The 27,395-nt window shown below is 45.1% G+C and overlaps 1 long non-coding RNA gene across 3 annotated transcripts; it reads right to left on the reverse strand.

Moving 5' to 3' along the window:
* Nucleotides 1–1,433: 1,433 nt before the first annotated feature.
* On the reverse strand, nucleotides 1,434–27,395 carry LOC143443511 (uncharacterized). Of its 3 annotated transcripts, XR_013112590.1 has the most exons (5): nucleotides 27,295–27,395; nucleotides 26,927–27,128; nucleotides 17,157–18,170; nucleotides 13,952–14,315; nucleotides 1,434–11,514 (listed from the first exon to the last, which is right to left on the reverse strand). It is a non-coding gene; the product is annotated as an uncharacterized LOC143443511 (long non-coding RNA). The 3 variants fall into 3 exon arrangements; XR_013112588.1 differs by lacking the exon at nucleotides 1,434–11,514 and having other exon boundaries at nucleotides 13,881–14,315; nucleotides 27,295–27,393; XR_013112589.1 differs by lacking the exons at nucleotides 1,434–11,514; nucleotides 26,927–27,128; nucleotides 27,295–27,395 and adding an exon at nucleotides 20,594–20,834 and having other exon boundaries at nucleotides 13,881–14,315.

Consider the following 27,395-nt stretch of genomic DNA (forward strand, 5'->3'; position numbering starts at 1 on the left):
CAAGTAAGTTCTTCCAACCATTTAAGAAAGATACAATAGGGGCTGGAGAGATGGCTTAGCTGTTCAAAACACTTGGTGCTTCTCCAGAAGACCTGGGATTGATTTCCAGACGTGGCAGCTCACAACCATCTCTAACACAAGGGATCTGACAACCTCTTCTGGCCTCCTTGGGCACCAGGCATGAAGTTGGTACATAGGCATACTTGTAGGTGAAACACCCATACACACATAAAAAATGCATTTGTTTTGTTTTCTAAAGAAAGATACATAATTTAGGTACATGCCTTTAATCCCAATTTTTAGGTCTGTTATACAGAGGAACCCTGCCCTGTCTTGAAAATCAAAAAATAAAGATACAAATCTACACAGAATCTCCCAAGAAGAATCTCTTCCTAATCCATTTGTGAGATCAGTATGACCCAGTATGCCCCAGCCAGCGGGGATTCGACGAGACCTTAGGGAAGGGGTCGAACGAATGAAAGGACAAGAGACACAAAGAATGAGAGGCAGTCTGAGGTTCTGATCAAGCTCTGAAACTTTAATTTTGGGGGCAGGTTATAAAGACACAGCAAACTGAGAAGTTTGGGCGAGGGTCATTGTTTAGGGCTATCCTACTATGGAATCCTTATTGTTTAAGACCTTCCCACTGTCATAATCTTATCAACCTAGACCATCCTGCTGTCATAATCAGCTCCAAGGAAATGCCAGACGTTCTTTAAGTTCCTGGGACTTGAGACCTGTGAATGTCCTTTCTTAACCTTGTACTGACTAGACTTTCTAAAACAGCAGGTAATTTCCTGGGTTTGGCTCCCGGCACCAGTAAACCAAAACCACAAAAGACATCATAAGGAAACTATATGAGTATCTCACAAACATAAAGCACAAACCTAATCTACTTGTTACAATAGAAGCCGAGGGCTGGGGAGATGGCTCAGTGGTTAAGAGCATATGCTGCTCCTCCTGAGGACCTGAGTTCGATTCCCAGCACCCACATCAGGCAGCTTACAACTGCCTATAACCCTGGCTCCAGGGGGAGTCTGACACCTCTTGACCTATATGGGCACTGCATTCACATGCACATACACTCCCATACACACAATTAAAATAATAAAAATAGACCAATGATGGCTTAAGAAGCAGGCTGGGATCTTTCTGGGTTCAAGGCCAGCCTACAGAATGAGTTGCAGGACACCCAAAGCTAGACAGAGAAACCCTGTCTCTAAAACCCAAGAAAGGGAGGGGAAGGAAAGGGAAGGGGGAAGGGGGAAGGGGGAAGGGGGAAGGGGGAAGGGGGAAGGGAAGGGGGAAAGGGGAAGGGAAGGGAAAGGTCGGTCTTTTAAAAACATAGTAAGGTGAAAACAACAATCTTACAGATGTGGTTCACACCTACAATGCCAACACTTTTTAGGCAGAGCTAGGAAGATCCCAGCCTGGTCCACTTAGCAAAAGTCTCTCAATAAAAACCCAAAGGAGCACAGCAATCTCTAAAGCATAATAATATGTCATGGTGATGTAAGTGAGGTCTGTCCTGGAAATGTAAGGGCACTTTACCAGTGAGAAAGCAGTGGGGTGTGGGTGGGAGGAGGCTAAGGGACGCTCAGCGGCTAAGCACACCTGCTGCTCTTACAGAGAACCCAGTTAGTTCGAAGCACCCACATGGCAGCTACAACCATCCATTAAGTCCAGTTTCAGGAGATGTGATGCTTTCTTCTGGCTTCATGGGCACCAGGCACACACACAGTGCACAAATATACATGCAGGCAAATCAGTCATCCAAAAAATAAATGTTTGGGTTTTTTTGTTTTTTTTAAAAGCAGGACTGGAGATAAAGCTCAGCGGGTAGAAAGTTTCTGTGTGTGTCAGGCCCAGGGTGTGATCAGCAGGTAGAGAGTTTCTGTGTGTGTGTCAGGCCCAGGGTGTGATTACCATCACGAAAGAGGAAGAAAAGGAAGGGGAGAGTTCGAGGCCAGCCTGGTCTACAGAGTGAGTTCCAGGACAGCCAACCAAGGCTATACAGAGAAACCCTGTCTGGAAAAAAAAAAAAAAAAAGAAAGAAAGAAAGAAAGAAAAGAAAAGGAAGGGAAGAATGTGAATTCTATGGGAGACGGCAGACTAGTTGCTGTCTCTGTGATATCCTTCTGGTTTAGGATTGATAAGCAGAAACCTCACCCAAATAATAAGGCAGACGGCTCTATGGTACTAAACCACAGGATGAGCTCAGAGGCCTCAGAGTCACTTGCAGGTTCTGAAAAGCGAGTGATTCCACGGATGGGCAGGTCAAGGAGAGAAATCCCATTTTGAGGATGTATATGACTTGGAAGACAGTGGTGGCCATTTATTGTTTAAATCTGGGCTATTGTGGAGTTCAGAAAACAATAAACATGCAAGCCAGGAAGCCTAAATTTAACCTTCCACTGTCCCAGGTTGAAAAACAAATCCAGGAGGTGGTTTGGTGAGCAAAATGACCAAATGCTTACAAGTCCCAAAGTTCAGGTGGTGTGAAGTTAGGTCAGTCAGTGAAGTGACAGAGAAAGGTAGTTCGGCCCAGGTCACCTGGAACAGACCCCATTTGAGTATGAGGTCTGATCACCATGAACCTGAGGTCAGCAGGTGCCATCAACCTCTGAAGCCACCAATCTGCTACTCAGTGCTGTGGGATCCAAGCATTGTGAGGCTCCTGAAGACTGTTAAAGACCTATAGCTGCATTTAGCAAGGTGTTTGATACTTAGCAGATCTTACAAATCTGAAGACAGGCCCCGTACAGATCTTCATGCTGTCCTTGCCGCCTGGTCTCTCAACACACTTGAGAGGCACTGTGTAGCTAGAACATTAGCCACCATAGAGGGGATGAGCTAGGAGGCCATGGGGGAATAGGAGAACCTACTCAGTCCACATACTAGTGTCAGTGCTGGCATTAAAGAAAGGAGGCTACCAAACTACCAACAGATCTCCTAGTCACCGGACACTTGTCCAATACAGGCCTAACACCAGCATAAATTATAAGAAAGACAAGAGTCCTGATAGTCAAAAAAGGTTTAAAAAAACACAGATTGACCCCAATACAAAGATAGTGGTGATTTTACTGCTTGGCTGAAATCACAAAGATGGTGTGTTATTTCAGTACTCCACGTACACCAAGTGTCCAAATGCCCAAGATGGACACGGACCATCTCATTCAAACTGCAGCACTTCACATGTGAATGGACTGACAGGACTATTATTGTGAGAATGGCTACCCCAACAAAAGCAATCCATAGATTCAATGCAATCCACATCAAAATTCCAATGCTCTTCTTCACAGAAAGTGAAAAAATTCTAAATTTCAAATGAGAATGCAAAAGACCCAGGAGAACCAAAACAATCCTGAATAAAAAAAAAAAAAAACAAAAAAAACAAAAAAAAAACAGGGCTGGAGAGATGGCTCAGAGTTTAACAGCACTGATTGCTCTTCCAGAGGTCCTAAGTTCAATTCCCAGCAACCACATGGTGGCTCACAACCATCTGTAATGGGATCTGATGCCCTCTTCTGTCATGTCTGAAGACAGCTACAGTGTACACGTCATATATATAAAATAAGTAAAATCTTTAAAAAAAAAAGTAAATCGTTTTAAAAAATAAATAAATAAACTATCAGCCTCTGAGCAGGGCATGGTAACATATATCTTTAATCCCAGCACGAGGGAGGAAGGAAGGAAGGAAGAGAAAGGCAGAAAGGCGGACCTCTGTGAGTTCAAGGGCAGCCTATCTACAAAAGGAGTTTCCAGAACTGTTACACAGAGAATCCTGTCTGGAAAAAACAAAACAAAAAAAAAAAAAAAAAAAAAAAATTTAACAACTTACCTGGAAGAATGTCCTCTGACCTCCACTTGCCTCCTGTGACACCGACGAGCCCACACACATATATACACACACTCATACACACAAAATAAATAAAAATGTGATTGTTAACAATTAAATGGCCATATAATATGTTTCATGCCTATAACCCTGTCTATTCAGGACCTGAGGCAGGAGGGTCATTTGAGTCCAGGAGTTCTGGGCTGTCGTGTGCTGTGGTAACAGAGTGTCTACTTTGCACTAAGTTCTACATCAATATTGTGACCTCTCTGGAGGGAGAGGGAGACAGGTCAAGAAAATTAATGAAATCAAAACTCTGAAGAAAGAAATCGAGGCAGGCAGTGCAAGAGGGAAAGATTGCCCATACTCATAAGCAAAAGAATCAGTATTGTGAAAATCCTACCAAAAGCTATCTACAGGCTTAATACAATCCATATGGAAGCACAAAAGGGTACAGATAGCCTAGGCAATCCTGAACCAAAAGAATAGTTCTTGTGTTGTTTAGGGATCTACGAGAAGAAAACCTCTGGTCCTGTTTAGTGATGACGGCAGCCAGGGAGACGGCTCAGTTAGTAACTGATATCGGCACAAGCGTGAGGATCTGAGTTCTGTCCCACCACCTACATATAAACAATGAAAGGAGCTGTGTGTGGCAGTGTGTGCCTGTGATCCTAGCTCTCGGGAGGTGCACAGACAGATCCCTGGGCTTTCTGGACAGCCAGTCTAGTTAGATCAGTAAGCACACTCAGTTCAAAAGAGACCCTGTCTCATAAAAAAAATAAGAAAAAAGCAATAATCTTCAGCCTCTACATTCACTCACATACATTTGCCTGCACACACATAAACACATCTATACACAAACTAAATGAAATAAAGCCAGGCAGTGGTGGCGCACACCTTTAGTCCCAGCACTTGGGAGGCAGAGGCAGGCGGATCTGAGTTCAAGGCCAGCCTGGTCTACAGAGTGAGTCCCAGGACAGCCAGGGCTACACAGAGAAACCCTGTCTCCAAAAACCAAAAAAAAAAAAAAAAAAAAAGAAAGAAAGAAAGAAAGAAAGAAAGAAAGAAAGAAAGAAAGAAAAATAAGACAATGTTGGAGATGTCACTATACCTGGTTTGAAGTTCTATTATACAGCTAACGTAAAAAAATGAGCATAGTACTGATATAAAAGTGGACATGTAGATCAATGAAACAAAAGACAAAACTCATGTATCAGCTCACACAGCTACAGATACCAGACTTTTTGCAAAGATCCCAAAAATACTCATCAAAAAAAGACATGTCTTCAACAAATAGCACAGGGAACCCGGAGTCCCATGTCTCACCCTGCCCAAAAGTCAACTCCAAGAAGTCGTGGGATTTCTTTCTTTTTAACTGTGACTGAGGTATGAACAGAACTTCAGTCACTATTTACTATAGAGTTCCTCCAATCAAAAGAAACACATCCAGGAGACAGAGGCAGGAGAATTACCAGGTTCAAGAGCAGCTTGGTTTATATAGTAAGTTCCAGGTACTGTAGAGTGAAAAATTATAAAGGCCATTTTATGAAATATGTGTAGATTTTTCGCCTTGCAGAACTCAGAACTGAAAATAAGATTTCGGGCCTTCACATTCCAGGTGAAGGACACTTGCTGGATTACATTCCCCAAGCCTCGCCCAAGGCAGGAAGGCATTCCTGACTACAGATAAAGATGCTACCACCTAGGTGGGGCCATAGCCCTATAGCCGGAAAAAGTAAAGATAGTAATCTGAGATGGCAGAATAGGACACAATAGCATGGTGAAAACCACATTTTTGAGAAGAATGAGTGTGCAGAGTGATCTCACATGACTCTAGATCATTTGGGCTAGATTTTCTGAAATGTTCCACTGTTCTTGGTTACCCCTCCCTTGGTCTTCCCAGTGCTATGTTCAAAATTTGTAAAACAACCAATCATGTGTAAGCGCGCGAAAATGCAACCATTCATGTGTAAGCGTGCGAAAATGCCTTCCTCCACCCACCACATGCTATAAAAGACCCTTTAACCCACCACTCGGGGCTAAAACCTTGCTCTTGGAGCTAAAGAGCTTGTTGTTTTGACCGCCGGCTCCTCCCCTAATAAACTTCTGCTGATTGCATCCAGGTATGGTTTCTTGTGATTTTTGGGTGGCCACAATGTCCTAAGACTTGAGGAAGGGTCTCCGGAGTTTGCTCTTCAGTACCAAGCAGGACTACACAGTGAGACTGTCAGAGAGAAAAGCTGTGTGTAGAGGAGGGGGCAGGTAGAAGGGGAAGAAACCTCAGAGAAAAGAAAGAAGATTGGAAGGGAAGGGAAAGTAAAGAGAAGAGAATCATTTGAAGAAAAGATAAAGTCCAGAAACAGGTTTAAAATGCTAAAGACACAATTTCAATTTTTTTTTCTTTTTTCACAATTTCAATTTTAAAGGTTTTTTTTTTTTTTTGGTTTTTTTTTTGTTTGTTTGTTTGTTTTCGGAGACAGGGTTTCTCTGTGTAGTCCTTGGCTGTCCTGGAACTCTGTAGACCAGGCTGGCCTCGAACTGAGAAATCCACCTGCCTCTGCCTCCCAAGTGCTGGGATTAAAGGCGTGCGCCACCACTGCCCGGCTTAAAGGTCTTTTTTTTTAAGATTTTATTTATTTTATGTATATGAGTACACTGTAGCTGTCTTCCAGAAGAAGGCATTGAATCTCATTACAGATGGTTGTGAGCCACCATGTGGTTGCTGGAAATTGAACTCGGGACCTCAGGAAAAAGAGTCAGTGCTCTTAACTACTGAGCCACCTCTCTCCAGCCCCACAATTTCAATTTTCTTTCTTTCTTTCTTTCTTTTTTTGGTTTTTCGAAACAGGGTTTCTCTGTGTAGTTCTGGCTGCCCTGGAACTCACTCTGTAGACCAGGCTGGCCTTAAACTCAGAAATTCGCCTGCCTCTGCCTCCCAAGTGCTGGGATTAAAGGCGTGCGCCACCACTGCTCAATTTTCAAAAGATAAGAACAACTTAATCAGGGGAGCCTGACCCACAGAGTGAGTGCCTGTGCAATTAGCAGTACACATTGAAACCATTTATAAAAGAAAAAAGAAAGAAACCCCACAATGACTGATACCAATTCTCTTCTGGAAAGTCAGAGCAATGTGAACAGCAGGGCAGGCCTTACACCTAGGCAGGGCCTTGTGCTTTCAGTCCTCTTGCCTCAGCCTTCCAAGTAGCTGGGATTATAGACATCCTTAGGTTTTCTGCTATATTCACCAAGGAGCAAATCATATTTGAAACCAAAGACAACTACAGAGCCCCTAATGGTACAGAGTTGATAGCTGTATTGCCACATGGAAAAATTAACTGGAACTGCTCGTGTCTTAAGGGAAATGGCCTCCCAAGGCCTTTTTCTGTTTCTGCTGCAGCACAGAGAAAATCAAGGGATCAGGGCCCTGTAGACCAGTTCTGAGTCATGCAGAAATGCCTGGGCCTCTAGCACCAAGAAAGTGAGGACAAAGATGAGGTGAAGCCAGCTGCAGGAGAGATGGTTCATGGGGTAAAGTTGCCTGCCACCAAAGCTGACAACCTGAATTCAAATTCAATCTCCCAAACCCACACGGTGGAAGGAGAGATGTTAAACAAGAGAAAGGGGTAGGCTTGGTTGACAGGAGGCCACCAGACAAAGTCTGAACACATAGTTTGGGTCTTCTGAACATTCAAGAGGATATGCAGACAGAATGGATGGAGCATCACTAGAGAGATAACCAAGAAAAATCTGCCCCCAGGGAGACAGAAAACACTGGCCAGAGAGGAGTCTGAGACAGAGAGTGAAGACAGGAAATGCTAATAGACCATACAAACATTCAGACATGGGAAGATAAGGTTAGACCTGTGGATGATGGGGAAAGACCTTAAAGATCATGTGGCACCCCTGGAAGTCAAGGAAGAGAATCAAAAGAAAAAGTAATCAGCGGGCTAGAACTAGGTCATGTGCAAAAAATGATGGAGACGTAACCCTGGGAGGATGAACCAGAGGATATCACCTCTGATATCTATTGAAATATTAAGGAACAGGACAAAGCTAAGGTTTTAGTCCCTCCCGTGCTGCTGACCTCTGGTTCATTGTCACACAGAGACAGAAAGAAGGATATAAAAAGCCTTTAGTGTGACTGAGGTCATGTGAACTAAGTCACCCGATTGCTGAATAAGTACCACCTTTCACCTATCTAGGAATGACAAATGGTGTCCCTAGGAAGAAACGGCCACACCTATGTTCTAAAGGACAAACTCAAACACAGAGTAATTAAGCCTGTAACTTAAAAAAAAAAATCTACATAAGGAAGGCTAAGAATGTAGCTACCGCTTGGTGAGGCATGACTGTATCCAAGCACCCAGAGGGAAAGAGGCAAGGAGGATCAGAGCTGTTATCTACAAAACGTGGGGGGATACAGAAGACAGTTTCAAAAGTGATAATGATAATAAATTACAAAAAAGGAACTGTAGATCCCAGATAAATTTCCTGGTGAATCTGTATAAGGAATAATTAGTGGAGAAAAAAATGAGTGGCAAGATGGCACAGCAGGTGAAGGTGCTTGCCACCAATCCCGAGTTTAATCTCCAGAACCTGAATGTGGAAGGAACCCTAAACACACACACACACACAGGAGAGAGAGAGAGAGAGAGAGAGAGAGAGAGAGAGAGAGAGAGAGAGAGAGAGAGAGAATGATTAAGAGAATTGAAAAAGTAAAGAAATTAAGCCAGGTGTAATGGCACAAGTCTTTGATCCCAGCACTTAGGACACAGGCAGGCACATATCCTTGAGTTCAAGGCCATCCTGATCTACAGAGTTCCATGACAGCCTAGGCTACACAGAGAAACCCTGTCTTGAAAAACAAAAGCAAACAAAACAAAACAAACAAAAAACCCAGCATCCCTCAGGAACTTGTGAAAGGTTTTTGGTCCCCAAAAGGAGACTCTTCCCCCAGCTAGTCAGCTATATCATTATGCTATGATCTGCATAATTTGTCCACCCTAACCTCTCTCTCACTATCCTCCACTATTCTCTCCTGTCTTCCCACTTTCCTAGCCCTGGCCATGTCCTATCTGCTTTCTTTTCTCTCAGCTCTGGACTCATCCAGATGCCTCTGGATATTTTCTCTCTGTTGTCCACAATTAAAACCTTACCCCCTAATGGAGTGGTCATGTTGGTAGTTTCTTTACTGAATTTTCTCAAATACACGTAGCAACATCCTACCTCAAAAACTAAAAATCTATGGGCTGGTAAGATGTCTTAGTTATTACGAACACTAGTTGTTTGGGCAGAGAACTCCAATTTGGTTCCCAGAACCTACATGGTGGCTCACTACCATCTCTATCTCCAGTTCCAGGAGACTGGCAAAAAAATTCATACACATAAAACAAATAAATCTATTAAAAAACAAAAATCTAAAACAATCTGTACATAAACTATCAGAACTAATAATGTCACCAGATACAAGTTCAATATACAATAACTACCTAAATTTCCACATACTAATAATACTCAAATACAAACAATTTTTGCATCCCAAAATTTTTCCATCCCCATGGAAGATGACCAACATTGCTGAAAAAATTAAATAGACTTAAGTGCAGTACATGCCTTTGATTCCAGCATTTGGGAGGCAGAGGAAGGAGGATCTCTGAGTTCAAGGCAGCCGGGCCTACAGAGTGAGTTCCAGCATAGCCAGGACTATGTAGAGAGACCTTGCCTCAAAACAAAACAAAACAACAGAAAAGACTAAGTATCCATAAATTGTAAAGTTAGTATCAATGTGACCATTCTAATTCAATCTGCTGATTTAAAGCAATACTAAATTTCATCAGTTTGAGGGTAGAGATAAGGAGAGAATTAACAAGTATAAAGTTTACACCAAAATGAACAGGACTGTTCAAGGAAATCTTAAAGAATAAAGGCAGAAAACTAATGCCTACAGAAATGCACATTTATTTATTTATTTGTTGTTTGTTTGAGACAGGGTTTCTCTGTTAAGTTCCCGCTGTCCTGGAACTCACTCTGTAAACCAAATTTTAAAAAAGACCTGCCTGCATCTGTCTCTGAAGTGCTGGGATTAAACGTGTGTGCAAGCAGCCTAGCTGATATGCACATTTTTAATGGTTAAGAGTATGTGGGGTGGGTGCAGGGCTGGCTAAACAAACATCTGCAATACAACTGAGAACACAGGAGACACAAACACAGATACACACACACTCACTCGTCGCCTGCTATCATAGAAGGGCCCTCCTGCAATTCTGGTGGGAGTGTTAATTCCAAAGATGAAAGGAAAAAGACCACTGACTCAAATCAACTTGGCCAAATTAATTAAAGCAACCAATATATTAAAGCAAACATTTTTACTCATGTACACAGCTGCCTCTCCTTAACGTAGGTCAGGGTCAGCATTAAATGTGAGAAACACAAGGATTTAAAACGTCTTTCTTGATTTATAACTTGGTTCCCATTATATAAAACACTTGATCAAATCATTACTACATTAAACATGGACTCTGAAATGACCTGAATCTGTCATCCCGGGCCAGTCACTCATATGTAGCTCGAAACTCCCTCTCTGCATCAACACCTTAGGAGAGGAATGGGGGCACAGTGTGAAGGGGTGCGTTCTCCACGAAACTCTTGTGGTCTCACATTTACACAGCCGTACCCCCTCCTCTTAAGATCCTGGGAACTAGTATCACATTTACCGGATTAGTAATTTGACTGGGTCACTTCCGGGAGCTTGCTCTAGAAACTTCCGGTATCCGGTTCTATCTAGCAAGTTTAGTAGCTCGCACTAGGTCTGGCGTCCTCCATTATGAAGTATGACGCAAAAGCTCAGAGACACCACAAACCCCAAATACAAGCGCCTCAAACTAGAGGAGACCCCACAACGGAGGCAAACGGCGTGATGAGCACCGTCCCGTCCTTGCGCAGCTTCCCGAAACCCCTGGAGGCGCGTGCGTCTTGCGCACAGGCCTTTGTGCGCACAGGCCCTTGGCTGCCGGTTGCGCGGCGCGCCCTCTCCGAGGCGCCAAACTGCGATCCCGCGCTTCCGCCTAACTTGCACCGCGCGTGCGCAAGAGTGTCGTTGCGCGTCGTTTTGTGTCCCCGGCGCTGCTCGCTAGGGGGCGAGCTGTGCCCTGTCGCCAATGGTGTTTACGGCGCTGTGCGTGCGCAGAAACAGCCGCGCCCAGGTTCCTGGGGACGCGTGCGGCCCCCGGGACGAAAATGAGAGTGACAGCCGTGTTCTAACAGGAGGGGAGCCACGTGGCGCTGGAGAGCGCGGCGGAAGTAGTAGTGATGACAATAACATGCTTTGACACGCTGGCCTAGCAGAACTGCGCAACAAAACCGAGAAATTGGCCGGCGTGCTCACCTGGCACTCGCGAGACCCTGGGTTCCCTTCCCAGCGCCTCAGGTAAAAGCATAGAGGAAGTGACTCAGCCGCTTCTCCCTAGGTGACTTTTACGAAAACCAGAGGGACGGAACTACACAAACTTCGGAAAGCGCATGCGTATCCGAGCCCGTTCCTGGTTGGACGCGGGAAGGCAGGATGAGTCATTCGGCCTGCGTTGTCGCTCTTTCTGCGCCTGCTCAAACTGCCGGGATCAGACCTGCCCGGATCAGATCCGAAAATGGAGGCCGAACAGAGTACGCAGTTTCTGTCCCTACAGAATGGCGCAAATAAAAAATAACCTTCAGAACGCAAAGGAAAAAAAGAGACATGCCTGTTTTCAGAAAACAATACTAACATTTCTTGGTCTGGGCTTGGAGCAGAGCTCAGTGGGGAGAGTGCTTACCAAGAATCTGCAAGACCCTAAGTCCGATCCCAGAAACGCTAAAAAAGTTAATACTAGAGTTTGAAAAAGATGCTTGAGTATTAAAATAGAAGCACAAGTTAGCAAATCATCACGAAAAATTTAAAGCACCCATTAAAACTGTCTTGTGCTAAACAGGCATTGTATAGTAATAACAATTTGGTATTCATTAGTTTTGAATATGAGGTAAGCCTGGAGTACACAGAGAGGCCATTTTGAATATAAAAAACAAAGCCCAAAGCATTAGGGAACGGAATATTTGGAACTTAGAAGGAGAAACTTAAGTTTTAAATGTTCACATTTTTTGAATTTGCATAGTTCAGACTCCCATACATGACAGGACTACCGTAAACATGCAAGGAGTTCTGATTATCTTGGTTTACTCAACCCCAGTGGAACATGACCCAGATTCCTGGTTACTGGAATACTTTCATTGTGAGTAAACACAAAAGTACATTTAGCTGTTAGCTCTACAGCCTACAAATATGTGTGCTAATCCCAGATGAAGGACAACCGGGCACACCATTTCTTTCAAAGTGTCGGTGGTCATTGTAAATGTATTACCAAATTCACGGAGAGACAGAAAAACCTGGGTTTGTGAGCTTGCTTCGGTGATGAACAGCTGTGGTTACAGACAACTGACCAACTCTTGACACCTCATACCTGCCTGAACCTGTACACTGAAACTATAGCAGCGCGTCTAGAACCATAAATGTGTCCAAAAGATTGCTGTAGGCCCCCTTTAAAAATAGCAGCCATAAGCTTGAGTTGTGATTTACACCTGAACCCAGCATTCACGGGGTGGAAGACGAAATATAACAAAAATAGTGTTCATGGCATTTATGTTGTTTGCCTAAGAGAAGTAAAACTTGCAGGGCTCCGGAGACAGTTCAGTTCTTAAAAGTACTTGCTGTCTAACTATGAAGCCCGAGTTAGAATCCTCACCACCCAAGTAAAAAGATGACAAAGTAATGCATACCTGTCCTCTCAGTGTGGGGAAAGCAGAGGCAGGAGGATCCCTGGAGGCCTGCTGGGCAGCTAATTGAGCCCTATCCACTGGCCTATACAGACACACAGAGGGGGAGGGGAGTGAATGCAAGCCTGAGATACTGTTTAGAAAGATCTGCTTGCAAGGGGAGCTGTTGGCTGGCCTTTGGGAGCTTAGGTAGTATGTGGGTGGGCTGGTGTCCGAATGTAATACCTACCTTAAACAATCTAGGTGATCTGGTGTGCATACATTATGCAAGCAATGTGCTTTATACCGAATAGCTAGCAGCAGGTTTCTTCCTTTTGTTATGATAAAATATTGCAACAAAGGCAACTTCAGGGGGATGGGTTTTTTTCTAGCTCACAGTTCTGGGTCTTTCATAGTCCATTATACAGCTCCAAATCGATTTATTATATGAAGAAAGCTTAAGGTGAAAGGGTTTCCTGTTCCTCAAAAGCAGCTGCCTGGGAAAGTATTTCCCCAAGGTCAGCACACAAAATGTGCTGATAATCGGCCAGGCTGGTTACACTCACCTTTAATCCCAGTACTCAGAAGGCTGAAAGCAGGCAGATCTATGAGTTCAAGGCCAGCCTGGTCTACAGTCAGAGTTCTAGGACAGCCAAGGCTACACAGAGAAACCCTGTCTCAAAAAATGAACAAAAGATGATCGTGCATACCCATCCATTAATCTCTGCTTGTTTGCTGTAGATCTATCATGATTATCTGCCTCCCCGTGACCCTCCACCATGAGCTTAAGTTGCTCCTCACAGCTATGAGAGACTAGGGTGTGTGGCTCCTAGCTTCAGGTGACCCTCTCCAGAAGGCAACACTTAGACAAGTTTCCAGTTTGCTGTTAGGAGTGTGACCATATGACACCTCTACGGTGGGGGTGGGGCAGGTCTGGGAAGCTTGTTTGATTTTATTCTTTTTGACCTTGTTGTCTTGTTTGGTTGTTCGTTCTCTCGTTTCTCTCGCCTGTCTCTCTCTCTCTCTCTCTCTCTCTCTCTCTCTCTCTCTCTCTCTCTCTCCCTCCCTCCCTCCATCCCTCCCTCCCTGTGTGTGTCCCACCCCCATTTCAAAATGCCTCCAGCTTCTGATCCTCCCACCTCCATTTCAAGAAGTGCTGGGATCAAGATCAGGTTTTCCTCAGACTTATACCTCACACATAGTTTTCCCTTTTACTGATTCTGGTTTGCATCTTTATAGTATACTAAGTCAAAGCCTTGAGCATGACTAAGTCTGGTTTAATTTAAAAAGAAAGAGAGAGATAAAGACACACCAGGCAGAGGTGATGCATACCTTTGATGCCAGCATTAGTAGAGGGATTTCTGAGTTCAAGGCCAGCCCAGTCTATCAAGTGAATTCTAGGACAGCTAATGCTACAAAGTAAGAGTCTGTCTTGAAAACTGCACATACACCCCCCCCAGGAAAAAAATGAGACGGCAGTGTCTTTTTCTTCTTTTTCCTCCTCTTCTTCTTCCTCCTCCTCTTCCTCTTTTTTTTTGTTTTTGTCTTTGTTTTTGAGAGAGAGTTTCTCTGTGTTAATGTCCTGGCTACCTGGAACTCACTTTATAGTCCAGATTAACCTACACGTAGAACTGCAAAGGAATATCTGTAGACTATAAATGAAGATGTCAAAAGACTTCTTACAGCATCCAAAATTCTGAAAAAGAACGAAAAAAAAAAGGATTTTATAAGTGTCTAGTGAGCCCCACTTGTGTGAAACAGCTGATTGCAGTTGCTTGGCTACCTATACAGAGTTAGACTAAAGTAAGGGGGGGTTTTACAAAACTGGCCTCCTCACAGTGTAAGCTGTTTTGACTAATGCTGCTTACATGTGTCGCTAGCTTTAATACCAACCCATTTTAGATCTGTTTGACTTATGTTCTAAAGATGCTTGCTTGCTTCCTTCCTTTCTCTTTCTTTCTTTTTTCTTTCTCTTCTTTCTTTCTTTTTTAATTTTTTGAGACAGTGAGTCTCCATGTAATTAGCTCTAGCTGTCCTGAAGTTTACTCTGTAGTCCAGGCTGGCCTTAAACTCAGATCACCTGCCTCTGCCTCCTCAGTGCTGGTGACAAAGGCATGTGCCACCCTGCCCCCTCTGTTTTTTCTTCAGTCCATTTCATAAACTTTCTGACACAGAATTCGGATAAAGATGAAATAAATGCTTGATGTTTTCAGTTTTCCACTTCTGCAAAAACTGGGTTGAGAATCTGCAACCTGGCAACAAAGAGTATCTATTGGAGGCAGGAAACAAAGATGAGCTCACCAGTGCCCCTACTCAAGGCCTCAGCATAGACTCGCTATGCTCCCTAGGCTGCTGGGAGCTGCAGCTTGGATGACTGCGACACAGATTGTAGACTTTAGAGCTCACACACTTGGATAGGAGAAAGTTGATGAGAGAATTCCACAGATCTGCAGTGCAGAAGCATTCTACAATTTGTGTTGATAGTGGGTGCGGTAGCTCAGGCCTGTAGTCTCAGTCCTTGGGAGATACATGTAGGGAATTCAGGAGCTCTGGGTCATCTATCAGTTACAAAGGGGGCGTCAAGCTCAACCGCTGACTTGAGAGCATTTTTTTTTTTAATGAATAGTAAAAAATTGAAACATCACAGGGCATGATACACCCTTTAAATCCCAGAACTCAGGAGGCAGATGGATTTTTGAGTTTGAGGCCAGCCTGGTCTACAGAGTGAGTTCCAGGACAGCCAGGGCTACAGAGAGAGAGATCCTGTCTTGACAAAAGCACCCCCCACCCCTAAAAAAAAACATGTACTCTACTATTGAGCTACACCCCCATTCAGATCATAGCAGACAATTCACTGATCAGTACATAAGTGTATGAAAACCATAGCCCATTCATGGAATAATTAGCTCAATGTTATAGACCTGTCTAACAAATCGTATAAAGGATGAAGACCAAATAGATCATGCTGTTTTCAAGGAACTTAATTACATCCCCAAATAAAGTTGAAAATTTATAGGTTTAAAAAAAAAATCCAGCATCCAATACAAGATTATCAAACCAAGAGTGGTAGGGCCTCCAGTAATCCTGGCAAGAGGCAGGGATACTGCCTCTGGGACCACCTGAACACAAGCAAAACTTCATCTCAAACAAAACAAGACTTGCTAGGGGTTGGAGAAATGGTTTGGTGATTAAGACCAGAGTTCAGATCCCAGGACCCATGTAACAAACTGGGTGTCCTGAACATGCCTATAATCCCAGCTCCCAGTGGAGCAAAGACAGGAGGGTTTTTTTGGGGGGGAGGGGGGGGGGAGTCACAGGTTCTGGCAAAGACCCTGATCCAGAGAACAGGTGGAGGGTGATAGAGGACACCCTATTCTGGTCTCCACAGAGACTAGAAGACCCCACAGTCCCCTCACACTCACATAGATAGACAGACACATATAAACAGAGAGAGAGAGAGAGAAAGAGAGAGAGAGAGAGAGAGAGAGCTGAAGAGGTTCCTCAGCAGTTAAGAGCATTTGCTTATCTTGCAGAGGACCTGAGCTGAGTTTGGTTCCCAGAGCCCACATAGTGGCTCACAATCATCTGTAACTCCAGGTCCAGGGGATAGGATGCCCTCTTATTTATTGTTGTTGTTTTCTTTGTGTAGCCCTGGCTGTCCTGGCACTCGGGCTGTAGATCAGAATAGTCTTGAACTTGTAGAGTGAAAAATTATAAAGGCCATCTTATGAAATATGTGTAAATTTTTCGCCTTAGACCTTGGGCAGAAAAGCACCTGCCAGCAGGTTTGGGTCCATCTAATTAGTTACAGAGGAGGGGGAGTTACAGTACAAAGGCCTGTTAAGAACATCCCAGAAACTGACTGGCCAAGGGAAGAACTACACCCTGCCCCATGGTACGGCCTACTAGTGTTCAAAAAAGGTAAAACAACCAATCCTGTGCACCCGCTCGAAAGTTCGATTTTTCCCTACCCCGCCCATATATAAGCGCTATGCCCCGAGCCACGAGGTCAGTCCCTCTATCCCCTATGTGAGATATGGGGATATGGGCTGGCCCAGAGCTCTGATTTAATAAACCACCTCATGTGCTTTACAGCAAGACGGTCTCTCGTGTGTCCTTTGGGTGCGTGCTATCCTGTGACTTAAGTGGATCCCTTTCTGGGGAGTCCCGGACCTTTCAAACTCATGAGATCTGCCTGCCTCTGTCTCCTACATGCCGTGCTGGGATTAAAGGTGTGTTCCACCACCGTCTGGCAACTACATCTACAGCCGGAGGTCTGGCCTTCATTCACTTTGGTGGGAATGGAGAGGCAAGCTCTCATTATGTAGCCCAGTCAGCTCTCAAATTCAAAATCCTCCTGCCTCAGTCTTCTAAATGCGAGGATTACACATGCTGTCCTGGGAGGAGGGGAGCAAGCAGAGAGGGAGCTCTGTAAATGTGAGCCTGCCACAGTTTCCATTCCCCTCAGCATTGTTGTCGAGCAGCTGCAGACAGGAAGAGCAGGCAGCAGCAGCAGCTGCTGTTAGGACAATCTTACCATCTCTGTGTACTTTCCTCACTAGGACCCTTGACCCTTGGCAGCCGTCAGCATTGTAGCAGCCCTGCAGTGAGGCAGGCTCTCTGGGACTCGGCTGGGACCAGCACCTACAGGTTCTGACTTGGCCACTTAGGTCTTATCACTTCTCCACTTTCTTGTCTTCTGTTTTGTTTTGTTTCTTCTTTTTCTTTTCTTTTTTTTTTCTTTATTCCTGTCCTGGCCTCTCCTTAAATTGTTTAGCTATTTCTTTTGTTGACAGACACCCTGTGTCTGGCTCTTTCCATAAAACTCAGTGGTGACAACCCAGGATACCTCTCTCTGCTGAGACTGCAATCTGGAGCCAGGATGAGAGCCTTCAAGCCCAATATCACTCAGAACTTGGAGAAGGGGGTGGGGCGGGGTCCAGCATCACCTACCCACCACTCTGCTATGAGAGGCTCCCAGGCCTCTGAAGCGTCTTCAGCAATTAAATGGCAGTTGCCTTCTGTCTGAGCTTGGAAACTTGGCACTGGTGACAAGCTGGGCTACTTGAGAAGTTAGCAGCAGACAGAGAGCAGACATCAGAATCCTGAGAAGGAGCACCGAGACCTCTTGAGTTAGGAGCACTGGCTGTGCATGATCCAACCACTCTGGGAGCTGAGGGAGGAGGCGCACCCAGCTGAGCTTTGTCGTAGTCCCAGGTAGGGATGGGAAACCAGGCATGGACTGTTGGGACAGCCTGGGCCAGGACGTCTTCAGCTGGGAAGCAGGAGCGCTGGTTCTCTTTAGCCACCTCACTGCCACCCCCAGCTCTCTTAAGCCTTCAGGCCACCCCAGCTCCGCTGCCTCCACTGTCCTGGCATATCATAGCTCTTTGCTGCCTCTTTCATAGTGAGTGTTATCAGTTTAGCACAGGCTGCTGAAGGCAGCAGGCAGAGAAAGGCCTGCTGGGAGCAGCCGTTATCAGCCTTGATGTCGGCAACATCAGGGGGACACACAGAAGAGTTTCTCCCAGGCACCTCATTTTCTGCCACCCTGCATGCACACAACAGAAAAGACAAAGAGGCTAAGAAAATTAATGAGCCCAAGTACTGTAGACAACAAACTTAGCAGGCCACGCACACTCATGCACGCCCACGCATACTCACGCACGCTCACGCATGCCTGTAGGCCTGTCACTCAGGAGGTGGGAATAAGTACATTCATCTTCCGGGCAAGTCAGGGAAGCACTGGAGAGCCTGTCTCAATAAGAAAGTATTCAATAAAGCATAGCCAGAGGGTTTTTTTTTTTTTTAATCTTTAATTATGTGTATGTACAGGCAGAGGTTCTGGCCTAGAACTTGAGTTACAGCCACCTGACATGTTGCTGGGAATTGAACTCAGGTCCTCTGAAGGAGTAGAGTGAGCTCTTAACTACTGAGCTACCTCTCTGGGGCTCCCAGTGGACATTAAATACAGAAAAGAACCTAGGAGTTGATTAAAAATGCAGAAAACAAGTTGCTCGTATCGGAGTAAAGTGAGTAATAAATTTGAAGATTTTTTTTTTTTTTTTTTTTTGGTTTTTCGAGACAGGGTTTCTCTGTGTATCTCTGTCTGTCCTGGAACTCACTCTGTATACCAGGCTGGCCTCGAACTTAGAAACCCACCTGCCTCTGCCTCCCAAGTGCTGGGATTAAAGGTGTGCACCAACACTGCCCAGCTCAATTTTTTTCTTATTTATTTATTTTTTTTTAAGAATTTATTTATTTATTTTGTGTAAGTACACTGTAGCTGTCTTCAGACACCCATATGAGGGCATCAGATCTCATTATGGATGGTTGTGAGCCACCATGTGGTTGCTGGGATTTGAACTCATGACCTCTGGAAGAGCAGTCAGTGCTCTTAACCACTGAGCCATCTCACCAGCCCTTCTTATTTATTTTATTATTTCTTCTTTTACATTTTAAAAATATTTTTATTTATCTAGCGTGGGGAAGGGCCATGGCCATCATGCACATATGGGGCCAAAGGTGTACAGGAGTCCCCTTCTATCTACCACGCTGGTTCTGAGGGTCACACACAAGTGGTCAGTCATCTTGGCCATGGGTGCCTTTACCAGCTAAGCCATCATCCCACCAGCCCTGGGATTTTGTTTTAAGATTTTTTTTTTTTTAATGTGTCTCTGTGGGTATGAGATCCCCTGGAGCTGGAGTTAGATGGCTCTCATCAGTCCACTGTGGGTGCTAAGAGATCTGTGCTCAGTTAGGTCAAGAACTCCTCCTAACCATGGAGCTCTCTCTCCAACTCCAGGGTTTTGTTTGTGAAGCTAGAGTCTCATTATGTAGCTCAGGCTGGCCTCAAGCTCATTATGTAGCCCAGGATGGACATGAACTCCAGAGTGCAGCAAGTCCCGCTGTGCACCATTATACCCAGCTTAGAAATGAAACATTGTAAAAGAAAGTTCAAAGATTGGAAAGCATCCCCTCAGTAGAAAGGAAGGAAAAGATGGGGCTGGAGGAGGCTCAGGATCCCCACTTTCAATTCCCGGCACCCACGAGGTGGCTCACAACCATCCCTAACTCCCGTCCCGGACACTAGGCACCACCTGTGCCTATGCATACATTCAGGCAAAATACATTCACACAATCAGCAAATCTCTAGGGGAAAGGGAGTGGGGTAGGGGTGTCGGCTGGTTTTTTGTTTTTGAAACAGGGTTTCCCCATGTGCTCCTGGCTGCCCTGGACTCCACTATGTACATAAGTCTGGCCTCCAACTCAAATCCACAGGTCTCTGCTTCCCCAGTGCTGGAACTAAAGGCATACGCCCACTGTCGCTGGCCAAGAGTTTTTAACAGCCTTATGCAAATTTGTGTTGTCTAAAACAGAACACTGCCAACAACAACCTATAGGCTGCGGATGGCTCACTAGGAAGCCCACTTGCTGTACAAGCCAGAGGATCTGAGTTCCAATCCCAGGCACCCCTTTAGAAGCTCTGCAGCTTTGGGAAGAGTTACAAGCAGATCCCTGGAGCACTGGCCAGCCAGCCGCAATAAAACTGCAAGAGTCAAGTTCTTTGAGATCTGGTCTCAAGGGAGTAAGCACCCAACATTCTCATGGGGCCACCCTCCCAAGAGCAGCTGTGCAAAAGCACACTACTGCCTACCTATGAAAAGGCTGGCCCCACTATTGTTTAATACCCCTGAAGGTACCCTAAGGAATAAGTGCAGCTACCTCACCCTCCAAGTCCTTACATGGCCACAGGTTTCTGGCCAAAGTATTTCTAGACTTCCTCGGGATAGGCTTCTCCTAGCTTCCCTCCTCTGCTTTCTCCAGGGCAAACACAGGGTTGTCTCCTTGTCTCGCTGGGGCCAATTAGCTCTCCCTCTGCCCAGACTCTGGGTGACTACAGATCCCTCGCCTGCGGTCCAACACCCCAGGGGCACAGTTCACAGCCCACCCAGCTGGCAGCCCGGCCCTCACCTCCAGCTCTTTGTCTCCGTGCTCCTAGACACACCCGGAAACTCTCTCTGTTTCTCCTCTCTCTGTTTCTCTCTCTCTGTTTCTCTCTCTGTGTTTTTCTCTCTGTTTCTCTCTCTGTTTTTCTGTTTCTCTCTCCCTGTTTCTCTCTGTTTCTCTCTGTTTCTCTCTGTTTCTCTCTGTTTCTCTCTGTTTCTCTCTGTTTCTCTCTCTCTCTCTCTCTCTCTCTCTCTCTCTCTCTCTCTCTCTCTCTCTCTCTGCACCTACCTAGAGGAGGAGCTTGGCAGTTATGGCTGAGGAGCTTGAGGCTTGTTTACTGTCACTGTGGAAACCTCTAGGAGCCTACTCCCGGTGGGACCTGTTCCACAATTCCCTCGTGTGCAGAGCCTGGGGAAGCCCCGTGATCCCCAGCTCTCTACCCCTGCTCGGCCTACACCCCAGGAACCTGGGAACAATAGCAAGGATCTGGGTTTTGCTGGATCAAAGTGGTAAGGTAGGAAGACAGTGAGAGGCTGAGGCAGGAGGATCAGAACTTGTAGGCTGACTATCGTAGCCAATGAGACTATGTCTCTTAGAGAAGTAAACACAATCCGGAGAGGCTCAATGGTGGAGAATGCACTTAGCATTCTTAAGGCTTTGAGACCACTCAGCACCTAAACAGTAATACTTAGAGAGAAATATATAAAATAGGGTCTCGATTGCAAAAATCTGGCCTCTGTTGAACTTGGTTTGTAGCTGAGGCTGGTCTTTTTGTAGCAGAGGCTGGCCTTAAACTTGAAGTTGGTTAGAACTTGTATTGTTTCTGAAAATAAAGCAAGGTGCAGTGCAGTACTCTAATCCCAGTTATCTAACTAAGGAGGGAAGAAGACCAGGAGTACAGAGCCAACCTCTGCCATTGAATGAGTTTAAGGTCCAGGCTACAGGCTATCTCAATCCTAAGATACTGTTTCAAACAACAAAAGTAAAAAGAAAGAAGAAAATACGATGTCAGGCTCACCCCTCAGCTTAGCAGGATGTCTTGAAACCCAATGACAGAACAATCTAATCTCTTTGTCTTCTTTGCCATTTACTTTTCTAAGTGTTTGCTGAAAGTCAAATTTATTTTCCTCTAGGGACTCCCCTTCCCCCTTTGACTGGCTTGCACAGCTTGCTTTCTCATACAATCCAGAAACACCTGCCCTAGGCACAACCCACAGTGCGCAAGGCCCTCTCAGATCAATTATTAGTCAACAAAATGCCGGCTCTCACACATGCTCGAAGGGCCAACCTGATGAAGGCAAGTCCTCAGTTGAGATTTCCTCCCCCCAAGTGACTCTAGTCTGCTGAAGTAGACCAAAAAAGTCACAGATGTGTTTTGAAACAAGGTCTTACTTTGAAGTCAGTCCCTGCTAGCCTGGAGCTCACTATGTAATATAGGCTGGCCTTAGTAGTCTTAAACAGTGGTCTTGACTCAGCCTTCCGAGTATGAGATTACCGTACCCAGTTTAGGTGCCACATTTCTTTTCTGTTGTTATTGTGTGGTTTGGTTTGTGTTTGTATGTTTTTTCAGACAGTCTTTGTTATGCAGCCTGGCTATCCTGGAACTCCCTATGTAGACCAGGCTGGCCTCCAACTCAGAGAGATCCTCCTGCCTCTGCCTGTGGACTTCTACATACACCATCACCCCCAATCTTATTTTCTGGGGATTTTGTTGGCTTCCCGTTTTGTGTTGTGTTGAGATAGAACCCAGGGCCCTGCACATGCTCAGGTAAGTGTTGTAATGTTGAGCTAAATCCTCAACCTGAAAGTTAACTACTTTTAAAAGTAAGTAAGTGGGGGCTGCAGAGACAGCTTAGCAGTTAAGATTACTGGCTGCTCTTCCAGAGGAACCGGGTTCAATTCCTAATACCCACATGTTGGCTCACAATGATTTGTAGCTCTGGTTCCAGGGGCTCTAATGTGCTCTTCTGGCCTCCCAAGGGACAAGGCATACGCATGGTATACAAACATACATGTAGGCAAAATGCCTATACACATGAAATAAATATTTTCAAAGGGAAAAAAAATGACTGTATAGGAAAAAATATTCCCTTAGCCATTAGGGAAATGTAAACAAAACAGAGCAAGTCAGATTGTCACTGTGCTGGCTAGTCCTATGTCACTTTGACACAAGCTGGAGTCATCTGAAAGGAGGAAATCTCAACTGAGAAAATGCCTCCATAAGATCCAGCTGTAAGGCATTTTCTTAATTAGTGATTGATTGGAGGTGGTGCCACCCTTGGGGCTGGTGGTCCTGTGTTCTATAGGAAAGCAGGCTGAGCCAGCCAGGAGTCAGCGTCCTCCTCCACCTCTGCATCAGCTCTGCCTCCAGGTGCCTGCCCTGCTGGAGTTCCTGTCCTGTTGGGGTTTGATGATGAACAGTGATGTGGAAGCATAAGCCAAATAGACCCTTTCCTCTCCAGCCTGTTTTGGTCATAGTGTTTCATCACAGCAGTAGTAACCCTAACTACCACAGTTATCAAGAAAAACAACAAATGTAGCCCAGTTGGAAGCCCTTGATCCCTCACTAGGGATGGCCAGGTAATGAAGGTAATGCGCACGCACATGTACAGAAAAGCTGGAGTCAGGGGAGAGTGTGCATCTAATGGACTGGCACCTACTGCCCCATAACCAGAGCCTCAGCCCGTTTATTATCTTCGGCTCAAGGGGAGGAGTTAGCAAGTCTCAACACCAGGTCTCCACAGGCTGGCTTCCTAGAAGTTTGTGTACATGCTGGTCAATCCCTGGGACTTGGACCCAGGAAGAATTTAGCCATGGAAACAGAGCTGCTGTCAAATATACCCAGGACCAAGGAAAGCCAACGTCCCAACAGAAATGATGAGTTTACAGTTCATATTTTGTTTTCATTGCTTCATCCCTCTGAGGTTCATCCAAAGAAGGCTTTCCCCTTCCCCATGGGTTCTAGGAGTTGGTCTGTGTTGTAGCTGTGCCCATGTCTATGGTAGACACACTGAGGACTTCAGTCACTGAGGACTTCCTATGTCCCCTACATATAATAAACCCAAAAAGCACAAAAGTCAGCATACAACAGATTCCTGCACATGCATGTCATTGTGTCTCAATTCTCAGTAGCCAAATCATCTTAGGTGCTCTTCAGTAGGGGGACTAGGTAAAGAAAAGGTGACATTTACACCCACCATTATTTTATTCATGTATAAGGAAGGACTGGGCCAGGGGAGACGGCTAGGTCAGTCAAGTGCCTACCAAGCAAGCAAGCAAGCAGGACCCAAGTGTGGACCCCCAGCATCACACAAAAGCCAGGCATGGCTGAGCACATCTGTGACCCCAGCACTGTGTCGAGTAGAGACATCAGAGCCTATGGGTTCTCTGACTAGACTGCTCAATTAGAGAATTCATCTTAAAAAATAAGGCGGGAGACACGGGAAGACACCCAACACTGATCCCTAGTCCCCCCACACATCCTCACACACTCCCAACACACACACACACACAGGAAAATAAAACAAAACATCAGAGTTTTAAAAGTCTAGAGGCATGTGTAAAGAACATGTTTTCCCACTGTGCATCTCAACTGAAAAAAAAAAAAAAAAAAAAAAAAAAACATGATTACAAGAATTTTAGCCATAGCTGGGCTATGGTGGTGCATTTCTTTAATCCCAACATTCAGGCAGATTTCTGAGTTCAAGGCCAGCCTGGTTTACAGAGCGAGTTCCAGGACAGCCAGGGCTACACAGAGAAACTCTATCTTGAAATTAAAACAAAACAAAACAAAACAACCCACAAGAATTTAGCCATGGAAACAGGGCTTCGGCCAAGTATGGCCAGTACCAAGGAAAGCCAACATCCCAATAGGAATGATGAGTTTCCACTTCACATTTGCTTTTCATTGCTTTTACAGTTTTGACAGTGTTATGTGGCTATTTTTTCCAAACTGAAACTTTCCCTAAGAGGAGGCTTTTAGACTCTTGAAGGAAATTTACTAGGCTCAAGAAAAATAAGGGACAGAAAATTAAAGACTCATAAGACCCTTCTGCCAAGGGTATGTTAGCAAAAACTTGCTAGGGAAAAGACTTTTCGGTGCTGCTGCCTGCAGCTCTCATGAGTGGTCACACACTGTGGTGAGGGTTTTGGTAACATGGCTGCCATGGGTTACACCACACTCTTGAGAATGACTCCAGTACACTCATTGGCTCATGATGGTGGCTTGGGTGTAATTGTGTCTTTAGCCTGTCATCTGTGTTCTATTTGGAGTGAACAGAAGTTCACATGGCTCCTGGAAAAGTCACCTAACACAGCCCCTAAACAGAGGCTTGAGAGAACCAAACATGAACTAGAGTAGTTGTATGGACTCTACCAAGGAACACAAGACACACAGGTGATCCCTCTGAGAACAGAACATCTGGAGGGACAACCTTGATATGGTTATTTCCCCTATAAGTTATAGGATGGTCTATATGTGGCCCTTGTACTGGGTGATGAAACACAAAACCAGGGCTTAAGTAGAGACTGAGGTTTGCCAAAAAGATCACGGTCCACAGGTTGAGAACTGCTGGAACAGAGACACAAGACAATTCTTGTAAACATGCCTATTCATGTTCTTCTTGTCTGAAACCTCTTAACACTATGGGATACTGTGCTCCCCTCCCCCTGCCCCCAAGACTGGAGAAAGGACTGTATAACTACCTCAAAAGACCTTTGCCTTGATTGTAGGTAGGGAAAGGACAGAGGTACCTTCATGATTAAAATCTATGAGAAACTTCATTTAGTTTGCAATAACATCTAGAACATTAGGCAGTTCATTCCCATGTATCAGAATAAGTATATTCTCGGAACAAATAACATATTTTAAATTATATTTATTGTTTGTTATTCATGGTGGCGCAGCCGTTGTGCTGGAGATGGGAAAGGTTTGCAAGGAGAGGGTTCTGCCACTGAGTTACACCTACATCACTTTGGCACTTACCTTTTATGTTTCTGTGACTTAAGCTTTATTATTTTCTGTTTTCTTTGTCTGCTTTTCTTTTTTCCCCTTGAGATTTCTGCTTGTTTGCCAGGCTGTCCTCAGACCTTTGGTCCTACTGTGTCAGCCTCCTAAATAATTGGAGTGATTTTCTTTTCTTTTTGGTGTTTCGAGACAGAGTTTCTCTGTGTAGCCCTGACTGTCTTGGAACTCGCTTTGTAGACTAGGCTGGACTTGAACTTAGAGATCCTCCTGCCTCTGCCTCCCAAGTGCTAGAATTAAAGGTAGGAACCACCACACCCAGCTTGATTTTAGTTTTGTATACTCTTTGTTTTCTTTTTTTTACCCCTCCCCCCTCTTTTTGTTTTCTAAGAGTGTTCTTTGTATATGGAGGCACAGATACACCAATGAGTTGCATGCATAAGGATAACAACAGTCCATAGCTCATGGTCTTTGGTAATATTTTCCCCAGGTCATCAGAAGAGAGTCAGAACTTCTCAGAAGAATACCCTGTTCCCCAGACTCTGCTGGTAGCCAGGGGCACTGTGTGTTTATAAGGGCCACTGGAGACCTTTAGGAGTCAAGAGAGGCAGTTTATCCCTGCAGAATATACAAATGATCTGCAAATAAGTTGGCTGCAAGGAGGTCCTTGAGTTTAGACAAGCGAAGGAGAAAGAGCTGTTCTGAAGTCTGTCTGAAGACTCCAGAGAAAGAGTAGAGGCAAAACCACCATTAACATGTTTCCCCACAACCTTCTAGAGCTTGGAAAGGGGATTATTTATTTTATGCATATGAGTGTTTTGCCTGCACAGATATTCGCGCATCATATGCGCATGCTTGGTGCCCACAGAGGCCAACCAGCAAAAGCCATTGGGTCTTCTGGAAGCAAAACTACAGATGGTTGTAAGCCACTGCATGGGTGTTGTGAACAGAACCGAGGTCCTCTGCAGGTTCTCTTAACTCCTAGTCCATCTCTGTACTCTGAAGCCCTAGCCCCCTTCTAGAACACAGACACACAACTTAGTCATAGTCATAAGACTATGATACAACACTCTAGAAAAAGATACAATTGAATTATCTTTTTCAAGGTTAGCAGAGTATAAGCCAAGCCAGGTATGGTAGTGCACACCTTTGATTCTAGCACTTGGGAGACAGAGGCGGGCAGGTCTCTGAGTTTGAGGCCAGCCAGTTCTACAGAGTGAGTAAGCCAGGGCTACACACACACACACACACACACACACAAAACCCTCTGTCTCAAAAAGCTAAAACAAATAAACATGTCATGAAAAAAGATGTCATGGTCATCCTCATATACATAGAAAGTTAGGTCCAGCCTGGGCTACATGAAACCTGTCGCAAAGAAGGCTCAGGCTTACCGTAGGCTCAGAAGGCTTTCTGCACTTCAAGACAGGCATAGAATCAACACTTGGCAGAAAACTACATTCACCTCTCGGCAGCAAGGCTGGAAGAACTCTGTGAAGGTGGTGCTGCACACCGGAAGTTCCTGTGCTTTTGCTGAGGAAGTTGAAGCAGGTGGAGCTTGAGTCTGAGGCCAACTTGAGCTACATCCTCTAGAGCCTGGAGAAAAAAAAACAGGAGGAGGAAATTAAGTGGGGACGGGAGGAGGGGGAGGAGGAAGGAGGAGGAGGGAAGGGGAGAGGAGGGGGAGGAGGCTCCCTAGCTTGTCAGTGAGTCCCAGCTGCTGAAGCATGGAGTTTGTCCACTAGTTAGCCCCAGTACTGACCTTTCGTTTATCTGTTAGGGTTTAAAGGGAGAAACACCCACAGGAAATGTATGCATGGGCTGCTGTAGTGATTTGTCCTTACACAACAGAGGGACCGAACG

Source organism: Arvicanthis niloticus, chromosome 9 (genome assembly GCF_011762505.2).
Source record: "Arvicanthis niloticus isolate mArvNil1 chromosome 9, mArvNil1.pat.X, whole genome shotgun sequence".
NCBI lineage: Eukaryota > Metazoa > Chordata > Mammalia > Rodentia > Muridae > Arvicanthis > Arvicanthis niloticus.